This window comes from Cydia strobilella, chromosome 17, assembly GCF_947568885.1.
Source record: "Cydia strobilella chromosome 17, ilCydStro3.1, whole genome shotgun sequence".
Classification (NCBI taxonomy): domain Eukaryota; kingdom Metazoa; phylum Arthropoda; class Insecta; order Lepidoptera; family Tortricidae; genus Cydia; species Cydia strobilella.
In genome coordinates, this window is record NC_086057.1 from 8775949 (window position 1) to 8797265 (window position 21317).

Genomic DNA, 21317 nt, shown 5'->3' on the forward strand with positions numbered 1-21317 from the left:
AATTATTTTACCTATGCCACAATTTTCAATAACATTTAACGTTTGAAGTAATTTAGCTACACCTGTTCTATTTACTCGATGACTATTGCCCAATAGAATTACGAGAGTAGTTCCAGTATCAAACTTATCTTTTAAAATCATCTCACATATTTGATCCAAGTTTACATTATGATGACAATTGTTTATTATATTATGACTTATCCTATTACTTAACAATGCACCTAGACCAACACCAATTTGATCTGAATATATAACGGTCCTTGTCCGGGTATCTTTCCTAGGAAGCTCAGTGGGTGCAATAGCTTCATTTTGAGATTCCTGTTGAATGTATGAGGAAGTTGGAATCTGGATATTCAAGTTAACGCTGTTAGAAGGCACTTCGTTTTCAGGCAGCAGTGAGTCCGTGTTCTGGTTGAGCGGAGTGGAATCAGGTGTCGGTGACGTTATAGAGGTATCTGTAGAATCATGAAGAACCTCATACCCGCTTTCAAAGAACTTGGGCTAGAAGTAAATCCCACGAAGTGCGAGCTCTTCTCCTGTGGGTCAATGTCTGAATCCTCCTCTTTGGCTCTGCAATCATTCTTGCCGGGAATCAAAAGAGTTGACAAAGCAGCTCTCTCTCTATTAGGTGCGCCCATTTTCCCCGAGGGTGTTCGTGCCGCCCTTCGAACTAAAAAGGATGCTCTTGTGGCAGCTCGGAACCACTTGACCAATCTTTCATCTCACGTGTCTATGACACTACTACGTCATTGCTTCGCCACACCCCGGATGACCTACATCTTAAGGACATCTCCCTCATGGCTATTCCCTGAAACAGCAAAAGAAATAGATCAAGAGTTGAAGTCGACCCTACAACTCATTCTAAACGTCGATCTAACCGACATACAGTGGATCCAGGCGACCCTTCCCATACGATATGGCGGCCTTGGAATTCGTCGCGTCGAAGACATAGGACTCATTGCCTTTTTAGCATCTGTGAATGGAACTGTGGATCTTGTCACTCGAATATTAGCTCTTAATGGTGGCAACTCCCCGGTTCCATTTATCTTAGAAGCCATGGCAAAGTGGTCCACATCTACGCCGGGCGACGCACGGCCTGACGACCCCGCCGTACAAAGACAATGGGACGACATCTGGAGCAGAGGTGTGTATAACTCGTTGATTTCTGGCGCCTCGGGTGTCGATCTCGCGCGCCTTAAAGCTCTTGCACAGCCAGAGTCAGGGGCCTGGATGCATGCACTGCCCTCACCCCAGCTTGGTACATTGCTAGATAACGACTCCTTAAGAATAGCAGTGGCACTCCGATTGGGGACCAGTGTGTGCGAGGCTCATCGCTGCAGATGCGGAGCAATGGTAGAAGCCAACGGACACCATGGTTTGAGCTGCCAAAGGTGCGCGGGGCGATTTCCTAGGCACCAATCCATCAACGAGTTAATACGAAGGGCAATGGTGTCGGCTAGCGTGCCATGCATATTGGAGCCCCCTGGCTTGAGCCGTACGGACGGGAAAAGGCCGGACGGACTGACCTTGATTCCATGGCGGAGGGGGCGTTGTCTCTTGTGGGACGCGACTTGTGTAAGCACCTTTGCCGCGTCCCACCTGAGGCAAACCTCACGGTGTGCTGGCTCGGCGGCGGAATCCGCCGCTAAGCTAAAGCACACCAAATACTCCGCCCTGGAATCAAGCTATGACTTCGTGCCGGTGGCAATAGAAACCGCGGGGCCCTGGGGCTCTGAGGCTCGGCGTCTGATTGGTGAACTGGGGAGGCGTCTACGGGAGAGGGGCTGCGACCCCCGCTCTGGATCGTACCTGGTTCAACAGATCTCAATTGCAGTGCAGCGAGGGAATGCTGCAGGCATCATGGGGACTTTTGAGCCGGGTACGATGCAGGGTGGAGGCGCATATTAGACCTTTAGTTTATTAGTTTTAGATTATTAGTTTTAATTATTGTTTGTAAATGGATTATATTTCTTTATACAATGTAATAGACATTGGGCATGTGTTGTAATTTACAATTAAACAAAGTAATCATTTTTATAGATAAGTATTATCAATAAAATAAAAATAAAATCATATTGAAATATAAAAAAAAAAAAAAATTTTACAATAGCATTGCGGCTATTTATAAAAGCAAAGATAGATATAACTCCGTAATAGATGGATACAGTCTAAGGAAAAAACGTGCCTCGAAAATCAAGAAAATTCGATTTTCGGTCAGAGGGCGCCACTAGCTTTGGCCTACTGTCGTATAGATGGCGTTGACGGTTTCGTTTGTTATTTAACAATTTGAACGCATATCAGTGAAAGAACATGGGTCAAAATCATAAAAATAATTAATGCAAATAAAAAACACGTTTTAACAATACATTTTATCGTATTTTTATAAATCTTCATTTTTAGTTTTAAAGTGTGTCGATAGATGGCAGTGAATTTACTGTGGTTACAAAATTTACTATGACAGTGCCGCTCTATAATATTATATCCTATTTGATAAAAGGCTAAACTTGACTGTCAACTCCTATCATAACTTGACCAGGAAGTTCATAAAACCTATACGTTATTCAAGGTATATAAATATATTTCGGTCTATCCGTTCCAAAGTATCTGGTAAATATGATCATATAAATGGGATGGTATTCCAATCGTTTTCCTTCCAAACGTGATGGTAGTTAGAATCTACGGTGTACCAGTTTAAGAGTGACTCTGTCCACTCCGACCCATATACCTAATTGAGATCGCTTTTACGAATTTCAAAATCGTTATATTGGTTCGCCTAGTAACTGATCTGCCAGCGTTTGCTATCCGATGGCAATATTGTCAGTTCACACGTGTGAGCGCAAGTGTCGAGTTTTACGGCGTTTTTACGATCTCAATAACCCCTCGTACAAATTGTCTGATATTGAAGACCTGTTAATATTATATTAATGAGTTGTGATCTAGTTGAACCAGTATTAATAGGATGATGAAATAGAGAGCTTGACATTGGACTTCGTCACTTATTATTAATAATTATAAATACCTATCTATAACTAGAAAAAGCGGACTTAATTTGGTACGCGCTCCTCAATTTCGTATATGAACAGAACAGACACACATAACAAATATTTAGCTTGAGTATATTTGGAACAATTAAAACTATAGTTTTGAAGCCGATCATTTTATGCTAAAGTGACACATAATTGGAAGACACACTCGATCTTGGAGGTTATCAAAGTTTTAAATCGCCTTAGCTTCTCTCATTAGCCCCAGGTGCCTCAAAACCACTTACTCGTTACATGACAGGACTATATTTTTTATCTTTTACACATATACGCGCTTATCTAAGGACTATATATATCTATAATATAGTTAATATAATATAGTTAGTATAATATAGTTGTTATGTCGATATCATACGCCTTAATTAAATTAAACTATTTAACAGCTTTCAACCTAATTATTTTATGGAGCTTCAACATAATAATCGTATATAAACAACACTTGTATAACACTTGCATAATTATTGACGGCTGTGTTTTATTATGTAGAAAGGAGAATTAAGTACCTTAACAGTCTCTTTTGAGTAATATCGTTCATAAATTGTTGTCATTACTCGTAAAATAAATTTAAATAACAATATTCCTGACACTTTGTTTGAAAATTGTTTTCCAAAATTTACATGATTCATTGAAAGCTAAATCATTTATAAAATTAGTCACCGTTTAGCCGAATAAAAGCGAATGTGGTAGAGAGAAATATTCCAAAGGGAGCGAAACTAGCGACTTTTAAGGGTCATTGGCACTGTTTACCCCCAGGCGAAGGAAGGTTACCATAAGTGTATCTCAATTTATGGTTACCTTACCGTGTCCCTGAGGAATACGTGTGAGACCGCCCTGTGGATAAATCACAACCATTGGTAGCGTATTAGCCAAAGCTTATTTTTACTTAAAACTAACGTATATTCGGACTAATACTCAATAAAAATGACTTCCAAGGCCATTTTGATTAAATAACAAGTTATTTGCAACGAATTAAATAAAGTTTAGAGTTTAAATTTCTTTGTTCGTTTCGCGAACAACTTCCCCAAATTTGATATCTCAATTGGCATCGATTATGTCTATGGATTTATGACCTTGTAATAACTGTGTTCGGTGTTTGTTAAATGTGTGTGTTATTTTATTAAAAGTTTGTGGAACCACTTTTCTTACGTCAATATAAGCCTCGTTTGTTAGCAATTAGTTGGCCATTTGTTCAAATTAATGTTCAACGTCTGCAGCGTTAGCGTCTGCAAATTTTAGAATTTCAGGAAATAAAAATCGAGCTTGATTCTACATTTTTCTGTGCAGTGCACTAAGTGCCTTGGACTGTAAACTTTTCGCTCATCGTCTGTTTTGCTTAAAAGTTTTTCCAGAGATAACAACATTAACAACTGTACAGAACTACATTAGGTAGATATACAGAAATGAAAACCATATATTATCTTCTAAATTATCTGCACCATCTCAGCAACAACATTATTTTCTTTGGTCTTTATAATATATAATACGCACAACTTCTGTTGATTTGCTCGTAAAGTTTTTTTTTAATTTTGGCACAAATTCAAAAGTCGTAAGACAACAGACAGCTCTGAGACGGGTATGCATATGTATCATATAATATAATACGAGTAGGTATATTATACATTATTATGTTTAGTAGTGTAGTGGTTTGGTAGCACGACTTTTTTATTAATCAGGTCATAAACTTTGTTACGACCAAAACGAGTTGATAGAGTTAGATCAAGCTAAGTTGGCATCGATTTTGATAGCCCAGACTGTGCAAGTGTTATTTTGAACATCAAACGTCTAAGAAAGTATAACTTTTAAATAAAACTTGCACCGAATGGGCCGTCAAAATCGTTGCCAAAGCTAAGTTAGCATTGGTCTAACTCTAGACCAATTCGATTTTTAGGGTTCCGTACCCAAAGGGTAAAAACGGGACCCTATTACTAAGACTCCGCTGTCTGTCTGTCTGTCTGTCCGTCTGTCACCACTGTCACCAGGCTGTCTCATGAACCGAGATAGCTTGACAGTTGAAATTTTCACAGATGATCTATTTCTGTTGCCGCTATAACAACAAATACTAAAAACATAATAAAATAAATATTTAAGTGGGGCTCCCATACAACAAACGTGATTTTTTTGCCGTTTTTAGGGTTCCGTACCTCAAAAGGAAAAAACGAAACTCACTCGTGCGTCTGTCTGTCTGTCTGTCCGTCTGTCACAGCCTATTTTCTCCGAAATTACTGGACCAATTAAGTTGAAATTTGGTATACATATGTAAGTTTGTGACCCAAAGACGGACATGTAACGCAAACAAATGAATTTTAAACATGGGGGCCACTTTTGGGGTGTAAATGAGAAAATTAAAAAATAAAGTTTTTCAAACTATATCGTGTTATATATCAAATGAAAGAGCTCATTGTGACAATCACAAACATATTTTTTTTATAATTTTAGGATAAACAATTTAGAAGTTATTCTAGAAAATAGGCAAAAAATGACCATTCCCCCCCTTTATCTCCGAAACTACTGGGTCTAAAATTTTGAAAAAATAAACAAACTAGATCTTTACCTATAGATTACATGAAAACCTGTTAGAAATTGCAGTCAAGCGTGAGTCGGACTTAATTACTTAGTTTTTGATTTGACCCCTACGGGTTTTTTAAAGATATTTCACTCACGTTTCACATAAAAAATACATTGTTTAAATTGTGTAATATACGGAACCCTTGGAACGCGAGTCCGACTCGCACTTGGCCGGTTTTTTTTGCGTAATGGTACGGAACCCTTAGTGCGCGAGTCAGACTCGCACTTGGCCGATTTTAAACTTAAAGACCCGGAAACTCTTACCACCCCTTAAACTTGAGCCCGAAAACTTTCTTACGAGTTGTCAATAAACTGAAAAAAAAAAACATAATTGATAAAGCCTGTTATAGTTTTAATGAATTTTATGGACATTAATTAATATAATAATTAGTAAGAATTCATTTTGTCGTTATTAATATTGTGTAATGTTTTTTTCTTTTCTTCTTTTATTTAATTGACGTGTGTGTAGTTTAGGTTTAATTAGTTTTAGGTGTGTCAGGTGTGTATGTGTTTTTATTTTTTTGTTAACACCGTATACCGTATTAAACAATTTGAATTAGAATTTCAATTTGACCATAGTACGAAATATGATTTTAATTTAATCGCTAATTATTGCTTATAAAAATGTCAACAGGAAAGTTTCCTTTTTAAACTTTTCAAATGTGTACGTACCAAATACACAAATCAGAAATGTTGTGAACTGAACAGTTTGCAAAAAAACTGACATAATAACTTAATGCTACTGCCAACGGAAGAAACACCATTCATAGGTACATTAACGATTACCTCCAACAGTTTCTCTATATAATTCTCTCTTTATATTTCTAGGTAATTCAATGTTATGGAAATTTTCTTAACTACTTAGTTTTGTACCTAGGACAAAATGCAAATTTGGACCGGCTAGTTAACCTATAGTCACCGAGACACCGCCAAAGAATATTTATACTATTCCTAAATTGTTTTAAACTGAGCGCGGCCCACAATTAGTATAAATCACAGTAGACGCGGATTAGTCAGCAGTTTGTGAGTGATTAGTAAGTGATTAGTGCGAGATTAGAACACGATTAGTGCGGAGTTGGAGAGAATGCGCTCGGTTTTGAAGTCATGCCATTAGTTTTCGTTGCTATTGGTAGCTGCTTAGTTATTAATCTTATAAGTAAGACGGAACCCTTATAGGATCACTCATACGTCCTCTGTCTGTCTGTCCGTCCGTCCAAGCCCATTGTCTCCAAAACTACTGGAACAATTAAGTTGCAATATAATACACATGTAAGTTTGTAACCCAAAGACGGACATGTAACGTAAACAAATGAATTTTAAACATGGGGGCCACTTTCGGGGGGGTAAATGTGAAAATTAAAAAATAAAGTTTTTCAAACTATATTGTGTTACATACGAAATGAAAGAGCTCCTTGTGAGAATTTCAAATATATATTTTTTATAATTTTAGAATAAACAGTTTAGAAGTTATTCCGAAACTATTGGGTCTAAATTGGGTGCACTTGGCCGGTTTTCTACAATGAATAATGTTACTCGTAAGTGCGAGCGCAAATGTATAAAATCTCAATTAACACTAATCAATGTGTAAGAAAACGGGCCCTGACTTTAAAGCACTTATGAATTCAGACTCAAACTATCTACTGACTCAGCTATTTTACATAAATAAATGAAAAATCACTTGTTTTAAATCGACACGAGTTGGGAATTACCTCTTTACACATCACATATATCGTACAACATTTTTCAGTACATATGGCCCTTTACATTTTCGACATAGTTACGTAATCACGTAATGTGCTAATTATCGCACTAGTATTACGGTAAAGTAGCATCATATTTACTGTAAAAATTCAAATGAGGTGGTTTAAATTATATAATTAAAATATTTATATCACGGATGATATAGCGATTAAATTGCATAAAATTACATAATGAAGTATACCTAATTTGTATACCGTAAAGATCAAAACGAGGACAAATAGAACATTTGTATGAAAATATTTGTTCCACTAGGGAAAAAATATGAATAAACATTTTTTTAGATCATTTGACGGCTGCGTGATAGAATATTCATTAATAGTACATTATGATACAAGTGTGCTAAGTTGGTTATTACACACGAGGCGATATTGTGCGCGCGAGCTGTAAGCGAGCGCGCAATAAGAAAGCCGATGTGTGTAATGACCAATGCACACGCGTTTCATACGACGTTTTTCAACACACTTGCGAGAAAAAAAAGAAACTTTCATATTAATCAAATTTGTGTGTATTGTGTGTTTCATCTGTCATACTCGTACTGCCGGCCGGCCCTCGCTCGCCCCGGCCGCGCAGGCGGTCGGGCGCGCCCGTGCCCGCCAGTCCGATCAATTAAAGAAGGCTCCCTTTCCATGCATATTATTAGCAATCAGTTAGCTTCTTAACGCAGTCGGATAATATAATGAAAAAGCACGAGTTGAATAATGCACTGAAAGAGCTGCGTGTTTAATATCTAGGATTATGAGCCAAAAATCGGTGGAATAAAAACGTCGTTTTGAGCAAGTGTGTTGAAAAATATTCTTTGTTTAGTTTAGGTGGATAGGAAAACACTAGTTTTTACGAAAAAGCCTGCCATCCGACCTTCAAACCCAAAGGAGACACTTAGGCCTTATTGGGATTAGTGTAGATATTTCTCGATTTTACGTTCACCGAAAAGTGAAGTACTTATATCAAATACTTCCTGCTTCGCACATCTAAACTGTGGGGGACCGATACGACCTTTAAACCTTCAAGAAAAGAACGTAGGTACTTCCATCTTAAAGGCCGGCAACGCACTTCCAACCTCTCTGGTATTGCAGCAGGTTTCCAATGGGCGATGGTAATTACTTACGAGCAGGTGATTCGTCTACTCGTTTGCCTCCTATATCATAAAAACCGGCCAAGTGCGAGTCGGACTCGCGCACGAAGGGTTCTGTACCATTACGCAAAAAAAACGGCAAAAATATCATGTTTGTTGTATCGGAGCCCCACTTAAATATTTATTTTAATTTGTTTTTAGTGTTTTTTGTTGTTATAGCGGCAACAGAAATAAATCATGTGTGAAAATTTCAACTGTCTAGCTACCACGGTTCATGAGATACAGCCTGGTGACAGAGGGACAGACAGACGGACGGACAGCGGAGTCTTAGTAAAAGGGTCCCTTTTTTTACCGTTTGGGTACGGAACCCGAAAAATAGTATGAAAGTTTTAAAAAGCTTATTATTAGGTAGTCGTACCTAATAATAGCCGCGAGTCGTCGCGGCCTTCTTTTTAAAAAAATACACGCCTTTCCACTAAACTACCAGTTTCAGAATAGGCCTGTAGGTAAATCATCTCCTTAGTAGGGGGCTCCTTTTTCATTTTGTCAACAATAATAAATAATGTAAGTCGTCATTTTACACTGAAGTTTTTTTTTCAGATCTATTATTTAAGTAACTGGGTTTATTTAACACGTAATTGTATATGTCTAACCATATATTAATAATCTTTATGTGTATGTAATCTGTCAAATTTTCAATAAATTAATTTAATGTTCATGTAGATATAAACTTAAATGCCAACAATTGATACCTATTAGTAGTCAAAGAGCTCTATCATTAAATGGTGTTTATCATAAATAACAAACGTAATTGTCACATAAAAGACCACACCACACGGTACATAAATGGTAGGTGATTTGCACTTGTACCTTACATACAGCTTTACAATACCTAATACGTGGTCCTTAAATAATTTAAATTTACGCTTTTCCTTTAAAATGAGAAAGATCAAAATTTCACATCTGCCTCTCTATCTCTTTTGCATATTCGAACAATAGAGAGGCAGATACTTAATGAAAATTTCGATTTTCGTGTTTCCCGGTAGGCCCCCAGTCGCGTCGCGTAGCGCTTATACCTACCTCATATTTCTTGTTCGAGTAACGTCAACGTCCAAATCGTTTCATTCAGAAATTCAAACTTATTCACGAAATCGCGTCAATCCACTGCCTTTTAAAATAATTGGCCTATTAAAGATAATGGTATAGGTATTTCTGTCTACCGGATCAGAACACCGCTGAGATTATCCTGTTTTGAGACAATTAAAAAGGTTATTAACATTAATTAACATTTATTTTGTTTGTCACCTCCATTCATAATGTCGTTGCTTGGCGCCAAGAATATTTATTTTCTTAGATCGTTATGCAAAATATAGCCGGTCAAACAACTTTGTCAGTAGAAAAAGGAGCGAAATTCGAATTTTCTAAGGGGCGATAACCCATATCACAACTATAGTTTGTCAAAGGACCGTCTCAGTTCAAACATAGACAGAAAGAATCATACTATCTTTGGCTTACACTAGTACTAGCACCCAAAAGAAAAGGAGGAGTATAGTTTTTTTGTTCTTTAAATTTGCCGCTTTTTCATCACTGACGGAAATGACTTTACAGACTATATTAATTAAGTATAGTCCGACCAGAAATTGTAGAAAATTATTGAGGGCGCCACTTCCTACGTCACATTTTTGAAGTAAAATTCTTAAACATAGCAAAAATTTAGTATGGAAATATTTTAGTTCCATTTTATTTAATATCTACTACTTTATGTCGCACTATAAGTATCTCAATTTAGTATGGAATTATTATCTTATCGTTTTATTGTGAATATATGTATATTCTAATTGTGTTAATGGTTATCAATTTTATGGCATTTTAATTATTCCTCAGGGTAAAGGTTACTATCATTGTAGTTTACAGGATTGTTTACCTTAAAAGTTGCTTCTTCGCACACCTGTAAGTGAATGAGATTGACATAAAAGATAAGATTTGTGCACACTTAATTTTCCGTTTTATGCTTATTATGTGCATCTATTTTTAAAATTTGGGTAGTTAATTGTTTTTGTAAACTGCATTTAAAAAAAAGTAGTAAAACAGATAAATATTAAAGGACATTCGTACACAAATTGACTAAGTAAGCTCAAGAAGGCTACTCTTGGCTCGAAGGCTTGTGAGTACTCAGACAACGATATAATATACAAATACTTAAACTTATAATTTAATTTAGGCAGGGTCACTACCGACTAGGCCAGACTGGTCGTCAAAATATTGTGATTAACTTTTAATATTTATGTATTTTATATACACAAAGTATTTAGTTGTCTGTTAAATATATTTAGTGCAACAGCGGCAAATTAGAAATATAATGGAAAATTTTAAACGACAAAAATGTAAGAATTTTTTCATCATTGCTTTAGGTATGAATACAGATCAGGTTTGACTGTTAATCTCTTTATTTACTTGTATACTTTTGCTTTGAATGTAAATAACTTTATCATATATTAATGCGCCTATAATGACGTAATGACTGACTTACATTAACAACACCACTGCACCGCCGGCGCCACAGCTGGTTTCAAGAAAAATAAAATACAAACAATTATAACATAAGAATTAACGTACAGAATAAGAAATAAAATTGTATTGTATGGGAAGTTCCATAGATCTCTGCTGGGTGACGTTAATCAGTCTGTTAATTGTGGTTGGAAACTGGCCCTTGAGAAATCTCTTCTGACAGCTGATGAACTGACATAAATTTATATTTTATATTATTCTGGACCTATGTTTAAGGCCGTTCCATCGGTTTGCCGCTGTCTTTGTCACATTTCGCAAGAAAGAACGGGAAAGAACATATGCGCCAAGTGACAATTTTGATCGAATTTAGTCGGTTTTGTTTATTTTAAAAACGTTACCTTACAATATCGAAATTCTAAAGCTATGAAATTACTATTTATGTTAAGATTGTTTTTTCTTCTTTTTTTGTTTATAGTATCACATAATAAATAACCGAGTAAAGTAGGATTAAAAGTCCGAGTTAGAGGTTACTTTGGGAATTAATTGTATCGAGCGAAGTGTCATAATTCGTATATCGGAAGCTATGTTGTTAAAGATAATATAGTCAAGAACTACATATATTTTTTCCACGTCTACGAATATCAACGCCTCTTAGAAAAACATGATCATATAAGGAGATTTTTCGCCTTCTGGCTCAAGGAACCGCCTTAAAATGATCACGCTTACTCTATCTAAAGATGTCATTCCACAAGACTGCTGCAGCGATATCATGTTCCAAATTTAAACATTTTAATGAGACGCGACGTCATGGCGACTGTGGAGTCAAATACGAGGTTTTGGTACGAGTGTATATAAAACCATACTAATGTTAGCACCATTCCACTAGGCCGGGGTTAACCATTTAAACCTGGGGTTACCATGGTTAATAGCACCATTTGACACTGAGTTAACGGTTTAACCACTTAACCTCGGGCTAGTGTAATGGTACAAGTGAGCCTTATAGTGATATCAACTTGTAAACTGGTTCTACTTATAATCTGTCGCAAGATCACCCACCCAGATAGCTTAAGCTTAAAAATTATATGTATTGCTTATTCATACCCAGACAGGAATTATTTACGAATGTGGTCAGTTTGCATGATGATTTGATCTTATATGATCTTATGTGATTGAGATACTTTAGCCTTTATACAGATAACGACCTCGAAGTGAAATAACGTCATGTTTCGGATAAACGTGAGAATGACTAGTTATTTGGTGAGCGCTGACCAAGACGATTAGGAGGACGTTTTGTATACATATATCAATTTGATAACGGCTTGATGTATATTGGCTGTAGTAACTTTCGTTAACAATTTATACTAGAATCAAGATCAAAAATGAAGCACTAGTCAGTTTCAAACAAAATTAGAACAAAGGAATGTCCATTATTACCTTGATACGAAAACCACGGGCTTGAAAAAGCTCCGTTCAATGCATCGAACCCATCAAAGACTATCAAAAGCCCAAATTAGACCAAGATAAACAATGGATGATCCTTTGACACAATTCTGAGGCCAAGCGATTTTTCTTCGTCTAACAACACTTTCAAACGAAATCAAACCCTATTATATATTACACAAAGAGTATTATTGAAATAAATTGGACTAAATATTCAGGGAAAGTAGTCAATCTTCGGTTCAGATATTTAAAGAATGTGTTTTTCAGACAAACCATTGAGTAGTCGTAAACTGTGGAATGTGTGTGGAATGCTTTTTGTCTAAGTTCGAGTGGAGCCGGATTTTGACGATTGGCCGTTTTGCACTTACGTATTATTCTCTCCTTCATCTCAGCTTAACTTTGATCTGAAACAGAAAGCGTTTATTTTTAAATAAACATAAAAACAAGTTATTAAACTTGTATTTTAGATTTAGCTTGACTATGTAACAAGTATCCTAAAGATTCTTACTGAACTTTATTGAGAATGCAATAGTAAAGTTAGTGTGATTTCTGGAAAAAAGGTAATTCGGTATTGCCGCACATTTTGCGGTTGTTGTCCCTAAAGTCCCTATACATGTGTAAATATTAGAAACTTTTCGATTGTCATTAAATACTATAGTAGTGTAAAAATGCAATCAAATATGTATAATGATTATTAATAACCGACAAATTGGTACCTACCTACTCGTAAGAGTAGGTAAATGTAACAATAATAAAATTGTTACATTTACCTACTGAATTTTAAAATATCTATTTTCTCCCTTTTCTGTGTGATGCCACAGGCGGAAGTGAAGAATAAATAACAATTGCTTTTAATAGAACCATAATTCAATTGTAATTCGAAGTCTGAATGCTGTACTTTAATCCTTTGGCAAGCCGCCATTGAATCCCAATGGAAACCAACCTTTTTCCTATCGCTATATTACCTACGACACAAATTAGTCGTAAAATATACAAATTACGAGCCAATCAATTAGGCTGTTATGCACCATTGGATTAGACGAACCGCTTTATAATGCAACGGTTGGGCGCCACAATATGGCATTAATTACGACTACTTTGTCGTCTTTATACGAATGACAATTAAATCAGTGTACATTCATGATGCTCATTCAATAAAATAAATGTATTTTATTGAATGTAGTTTATTATAAACTGATCGGCGATTGGCCCTAGTCACACCTGATGGAAAGTGAAGACAGGGCCTAAGATGGAGCTCACCGGTTCAGTAACAGCCTATTCACTCTTGTTTTAAATAAATGCATATTTTGCATAGAGTATTATATATAAAAAATATATTAGTAATCTGGATCTTCAAGGAAATAGTTGAGAATAGGTATGACCAATAAACTAAAATCGATAGGTACAGATGCAAATATACGAGTAGGGCGAATTTTTTGATATACTATGAAACTTCGAATACTAAAGAATAAAGATATGTAATCTAATATTGATACGGTTTTAACACCCGCTGGCATTGAGTAAAATAACCGACTTGGTTTCGTATTACATCTCGAAACTATTTTTGTAATAGAAGAAATGCGTTGCGAGACTTGCATCTTTTTACATGTAATGTTTTTGATGGGATTTATCTGTAGAAAAATAAAAATAAGTAGGTATCATTCATTTCAACGTCAGGTTCTGCAGTTGTCAATGGAGAAGTGACTTACCTGACTTGTTTGTCCAGTTCTAACACACGACTATCCAATTTGATTCTCGCAAATCAATTTTAATTGCATCAAAATAAAGGACCTAATACACTAACGGTACTCTACTGTTCACAACGTTTTACAGACTAGTTTGCCAAAGGCGGCCAGACCTACACACGACCTCCAGTCACACATGGTTCGATCAAAGTTGACTCCTGGTTATACTAGGGGTACGAGCTGAACGTCGAGTACATAATGTTTTGTGAATAGTTCAAGGAAACCGGAGCGTGCCACACAGCGGTGGTCCGATATGGACAACCGTCCATATCGCTAACTTTATATCTGACTTATCAAACTCCTTATCACTTAGAGCCAAGGTGTAATTTGCCTTGATTGGTTCCAACAACTTATGCGCTGTTACAACCGATCGCATAATACATATGATGAGATTGCTCTTGAAACGAGAAAGGATGTAACTGCTTAAGTATTCCATAGATAGTTTAGGCTTTTTTTTCTTAAGTTGGCTGACAGACGCCCGCCTAGGTGCCTTAGTTTATAAGCTGTGAGACATGTGCTGAATACTGTACGGTTGATTGATTTAAATTTCACTGTCGCACAGAAATTATGTAGCGATGAAAAATGGTTCATCGTCGTCAATCAACGAGGCGGCGACGGCTCGCTATGAAGTCAAATGGGTAGGTGTCTTAACATTTTCGCTGTTATACAACTTAAATTTAGATTATCTTTAATTTGGCTTAAAGTCAACGATCGCATTTGTCTTATACCAATATACTACCTGCTGCTAATATACATAGACCCTCATGTAGGTAGTTAGGTACAGGATGCTAACTATTAATAACTCACCATGAGCCACAAACTAAGACCCTAAATGCAATGAGACCTCTAGAAAGTCTCTCTATACATACGCCAATGAAATTTGATTTGCCTTGATTTATAAATTATACGTCATATGAAATAAAACTATGAAAACGGATTATATCGCGTATATTGAATTTATAATACATCCCGACGCTTCGAACCCTTTACAGCGTTCGTGGTCAACGGGTGACTGAGGAAAAATTACAAAGTGCAAAAATACCCACATACTAAAAAATAATGAACAATCATAGACTATAAACTTTAAGGCTGGTTGTACATGCAAAATCGGTTAATAAGGCTAGTTATACACTACAATTATTTTCAAATAAAGATATATATATACACGCGATAAAAACTACGCCGGCTCCAACCCTACACCACGGACCCGAGAAGATTTAATGATTTAATTCCCTCCTAAATTGTAGGAGGGTATCCCAATATAGGACCGGCAACAAACTCGGGGGGAATCTTTTCAAAACATATTATACTCAGAATGTCCAACATCATCCAACACTAAGGTCTCACAGTCTATGTCTCGCTTGCTTCTTTATCAGATGGACTACAGGATCCCAAGCTGGTGGTAGAGAAAAGCCATCATCCCTATTAAAGTTTGGATATTTCTTAATCTCAATGGCCTCGCGCAGCATTCTGGGTATGTAACGCTTCTCCTTGGCAAGAACCAGAGGCTTATCAAACTTGATTGAGTGATTGGCTTTATACATGACATGCTCACAGACTACGCGATTCAATATACGCGATATAATCCGTTTTCATAATTTTGACGACCGGCCTGGCCTAGTGGGTAGTGACCCTGCCTGTGAAGCCGATGGTCCTGGGTTCGAATCCCGGTAAGGGCATTTATTTGTGTGATGAGCACAGATATTTGCTCCTGAGTCATGGGTGTTTTCTATGTATTTAAGTATTTATATATTATATATATCGTTGTCTGAGTGCCCATAACACAAGCCTCCTTGGGCTTACCGTGGGACTTAGTCAATCTGTGTAAGAATGTCCTATAATATTTATTTATATTTATTATTATTTATTTATTTATATTTATTTCATGAGTAACTGTCGCGGTAACCGAAGACAATATTTATACGTAATATATTAATAATGTACGCATAAACAGGATTTTTGAAAAGTATGTATTACCCCTCGCAACTTGTTTCCCCACTTCACACTACACGGCGACCCTGCCCCGTCATAAGTGAAATATTTGCATCTATTGTCAAATATATAATTGAACATGTCGTAAATGTCGATTAGGAAATGGATACAATCGCTGAACCTACGTGTACCTACTCAGAAATCTGGAAAGGCGCATAAATTCCCTGTCGCACAATAAGGAAATTATTGGCCATAAGTCTGCCCAGTCACATAACTTATATCCGTGTTTCCTTAACGACTGCATACGCTCATATTGACCGAAGAATGCGTGTATCACTTTGTCTTCTACTCTTGTGGCGCCACCATCGACGATATACCACTGTAAAAAAATACTAATGCTAAAAGCCAATACCTTGATTCAATCTTCGTATGTTATAGAAATAAGGTCTGAGATTGATTAGCAAGTGCAGTTGTAATAGGTAAAGGTGTTTGCAAAGTTCTACGCGACTCGACTTCGATGCAAACAGTCAATGTATTGGCTCATTTCGGAGCCAGCCTTCTCATACAAATTGCATATTAGGTGTTGTTTAAACGTTGCCTTTCCTTTTTACATTTGTAATTCCGGACTGTTTATTTTACTACGGGATGGCTTGGATTAAGTTTTGCAAATTGCCTGGACGTGTGGCGAATGCTAATCGACATTGAGTGGTCAGTACTGAAGGATTGAATGCTTATTTGATGGAGTAATTGATTATAAATTATGCAGTTGAGTAAATACTTTATGAGAAAAATATACGGTCAATACTTATTTCAATAAATACTAGTGGCTCTGTCAGCTGTATAGACCTCGCGAACCCTCATGGCCCCGCCATTAAAAAAAAAACTCGAAATTCAATCAACAAACAAAAATCTATTTAATTCTTAACCCTTCTCACAAAAATTCACAAGAATCTGTTGCGAAATGCGATCTGTAGAGGAGAACATAAGGACATACGAAGGCATTTTTGTCCAAGTTGAAACGGAGACCTTCGCTAACGCCAATTCAATCAATCAATCGGTCAATTCTTTTTTAAACTAGGCATATAGCAAATATTAGATATGTGCCTATGATAGTTTTCAAGTAGAATATTTTTCTAAGGATCACAGTAGATTAAAAATAAAATGGACTGAGGTCGGATTTAGTAAATACTTACTGTATATGACTTCTATAAGCGCCTAAGCGGTTATAGGCTAACACATATAGGATTTGTTAAGCAGCATTCACAAGTGGCCTACATTTTAAATGGATTATATTCTTAAATAGACGTGGTACAAAAATATTTCAGGATTAATCGACATAGTATTACCACTTTTATCGAAATGCCCTTTACAAAAATATCAGATTTTGATTTGGTCTATCGACCTCATAAAATAGAATTATATTGATAGTGCTAAATGAATTTCTAACTTAGATTTTATCTCTTTTTTGAGGAATACGGTCAAGAAATCAGCAAAGTGTCACTAATAACTTGTAAGATAATCCGCCTTTGGTGCACCGACTGAATACTTTAACCTTAACACGAATCTTAAACACTAAGCTTCATATCGAGCTAAAAATAGTGTGCTTTGAATGAGTTTAATTCTACAAAGTAATGTAATTAGAGTGCATGTAATGGCGTATTTTTGCCGAAGATTTTATTATAATGGATGGAAAAAAATGTCTGCTTGTTAATCATTATTGGGTCATTTAATATTAAAGTAACATCTTCAACATTTTAAATGTATAAACTAGGGTTGCCACCTTTTTTCTATACACACATAGTATTTTGGTCAAAATATTGAAAAAATATAGTATTTACTGGGAAAAATAAAATAAATAATAGGACGCCGATTTGAGGTGAATTAAAAATCCAAGTCGAATTAAATATCGGTGACATTTAGTATAACTCTTTCTTGAATGATGAAAATATGGTATTTTTCGTACTATATTGTTTTTGTATAATATATAGTACAAGTGACTAAAATATAGTACGATACTATATATATTATAGTATGGGTGGCAACCCTAGTATAAACATACCTAAATGCTGTTAATTCCATACGATACGTTAGAATAGATGTCTCTTACTTTTACGGAAGGGTATATAACGGGAGAGCGCCTGTGTTTGAATTATGTTTGATTTCAAATATCATAATTAGTCGCCCCCTAATCTTTAGAGATCATTTAAGCTATCTGCCTCGAAAAGTATCTAGTAAAGGTAAAAAGGACATGACATGATTATGATTACCCTTGAGGCGGTCCTCCAGATTCCGGTCCGGAGAGACGATTCTGATAAAGAGTTACGATTGGTTACGATCGATGAGTGAATAACGAAGAAGAGACCGAACAGCTAATAAGCAGGAGTTAGGCTTCCGACTATATCATACCATCTTTGTTAGTAATACAGTTCCGCAAACCTATTATGCGCTCACGTCTGTAAAGTGATGCGCAGTGTCACATTGCGTCTGGGCCACACCAGTCGATCCAAAAGAGTAAGTTTGTATAGCATGAAATTTTGATCTTATGTACCTCAATCTCGGGTAGGTATACATTTTAAGCTGAACCATTTAAATCTTTATTAATTGGAAGTAAATTATACCCAAAGGAGCTGACTTTAGGCGGGACTATTATATTGGGCTTACACCCTATTTGTACTTATTGTTTTTAGGGTTCCGTGCCCAAAGGGTAAAAACGGGACCCTATTACTAAGACTCCGCTGTCCGTCTGTCCGTCTGTCCGTCTGTCCGGTCTGTCTGTCCGTCTGTCACCGGGCTGTATCTCATGAACCGTGATAGCTAGACAGTTGAAATTTTCACAGATGATGTAATTCTGTTGCCGCTATAACAACAAATACTAAAAACAGAATAATATAAATATTTAAATGGGGCTCCCATACAACAAACGTGATTTTTTTGCTGTTTTTTTTCGTAATAGTACGGAACCCTTCGTGCGCGAGTCCGACTCGCACTTGGCCGGTTTTTTTTGTTCGTTGCTGTAAGTTTTGTTTTTGGCGACAATAAATGACTTTTATTTTATTTATTTTACTTTTATTTTGATACTTGCTCTTGTAGCGTTGGGTGATTCTCCTGATGGCGAGTAAGATATCAAGAACTAAAACGGCGACACTCATTTCGTACTTCGCCAAAAAGGTAGACAGGTTTTTAAAGGGTGTAACGCCTGTGGAGTTGCAGGCATCCATAGGCACGGTGACTGCTTGCCATCAGGCGGGCCGTATGCTTGTTTGCCACCGACGTGGTACTAAAAAAAGGTAAAAGTCGAATAATTTATCATACTTTCTTCTGGTTGGGACTGTACTTTGTGTTTAAAAGCTGGACTACAACTCAATAAATGAATATACATGTTTAATAGTGGAAGAATTAATACTCAACTAATCTAGATCCTAATGTAAAGTTAATACTCAGTGACGTTAGAATGTAAAACATACTTTCACTTGTTTAAAACAGATCACATGATCATAATTCAATCTAATCGGCAAGTTGTGCAAATAGCATAAACCATGTTCTATAACCATCGCCACCTTCGCCGAACTGTATCCAGCTCAGCACTAAGCCTGTATTTAGTTTGCACGTGCACTAAATATGTTATTATTGCGTGTTTGTGTGTTTGCACTACCATCTCACATTAATACGGGCATCCGGGCGTCTATGGTGAAATAGCTGTCTGGTTATTCACAGTGCTATCTTGTAATATTTGTAAAAACTACATAATAGCTGTAAAAAGTAATGTAATAACAAAACTAAAATAAATAAATCATCAGTAAAGATTTTTGAGATGAAGGAAGGAAGGAAGAAAACAGTTGCTCAACATCACTTTAAGAGCATCGAAACCATTGCACCATGCTATCGGCAAATCTTAAAATACTTCCGAACTAACAAATTTTTATTGCCTTTTAACATCTTTGATTTTTTCTGAAATAGATACATGCATAAACCGCTTCTATTTCTAAGCAGTAAAGACCACTATTGTTTCAATTACCGCATAGTAAAGTTGGTTTGTCAGTAAAGATTATCTGAAGGATAAATAGTATGGCACACAGACATGACAAAGCCAACTTCGAGTTCATTAAGAGATATAGGGTCAATATGTACCCATTAAAGTTTTATGCACCCACGTTTTTCAAGCAGGCTATTTTGGACCCTGATGCCTTGTGTTAAGGATTATGTGGTTGATATAATCTTGGGGCTATAAAAACGACGTGCCAATAGGTTATGTCGTAATGTTTACATTAATGAAATATAAGGGTCAAGCGTGATCGGTTTCAAAAAAAAAGGGGTTTTACTAAACCTACTGAGCATCTTTTTTGAAATTGCTTAGGTACTCTAACGTATCGCAGATCATTTTATTTTAGATGATGGTAATATTTAGTCATGAAAATGTTAAAAATTGCATACATTACAAAAAACAATTATGAGGTGCTGAGATCTCTCTCCAAATGAGAACACCCTATGCGATTTATTAATAAAAATGACCGCAATGAATTTATTCGAATCAAAATATGTACACAACTTTTAAGGGGCCCACTGACTATCAGTCCACCGGACGATACCGGCTTGTCAACAACTTACAGGACATATTGTGTTTTTATTGTTTAGTGTAAGTTTTTGACATTGTAAATCTACTTATATTTTGGATTTGTAAGTATTTATCTACTTACTCTTATTGTAATTGTGTTGACAATCCTTATTGGAGCTATAATTTTATTTTCATCAGTATTGTTATTATTTTCATTTTTATTTTTATTTTGACGATCATGATAGAAATTCTTATATTTTTGACATTAATGAAAACTTATTATGTAAATTGTCTTTCATGAAATAAATCATCTAATCTAATCTAATCTAATCTATCGTCCAACGGACTGGATACTCAGGCCCCTTTAAAGTAATGAAGTAATAATATATTTTCCGTGGATTCAAGACAAGTGCTCTGGGCGGGCGGTTAGAATTTGTAGTTGTAGAAACGTGTCGACAAATTAATTTAAGTATGTAACTACAAAAATACATAAATTCCTTTAGATTTTAAATGCTATTCAAGGAGTCATGAAAAACAAGAACAAGAGTCTGATTATTTCATTTTAGATATTCTAAAAATTCGGATAATTCTCCTGCTCAACCCTGCAACCTATGCAGCGGCATTTCGGAAGATCAAATTAATTAGTACCTCTTAAAAATCAAACAATTTTTATGGACGAGCCCATATGCCGTGTAACGCGA

The 21317-nt window shown here is 36.1% G+C and overlaps 1 pseudogene; it reads left to right on the forward strand.

Moving 5' to 3' along the window:
• The first annotated feature begins 465 nt into the window (after positions 1-465).
• The window catches only part of LOC134749091 (uncharacterized), an 88274-nt pseudogene continuing 67422 nt past the window's right edge, over positions 466-21317 (forward strand).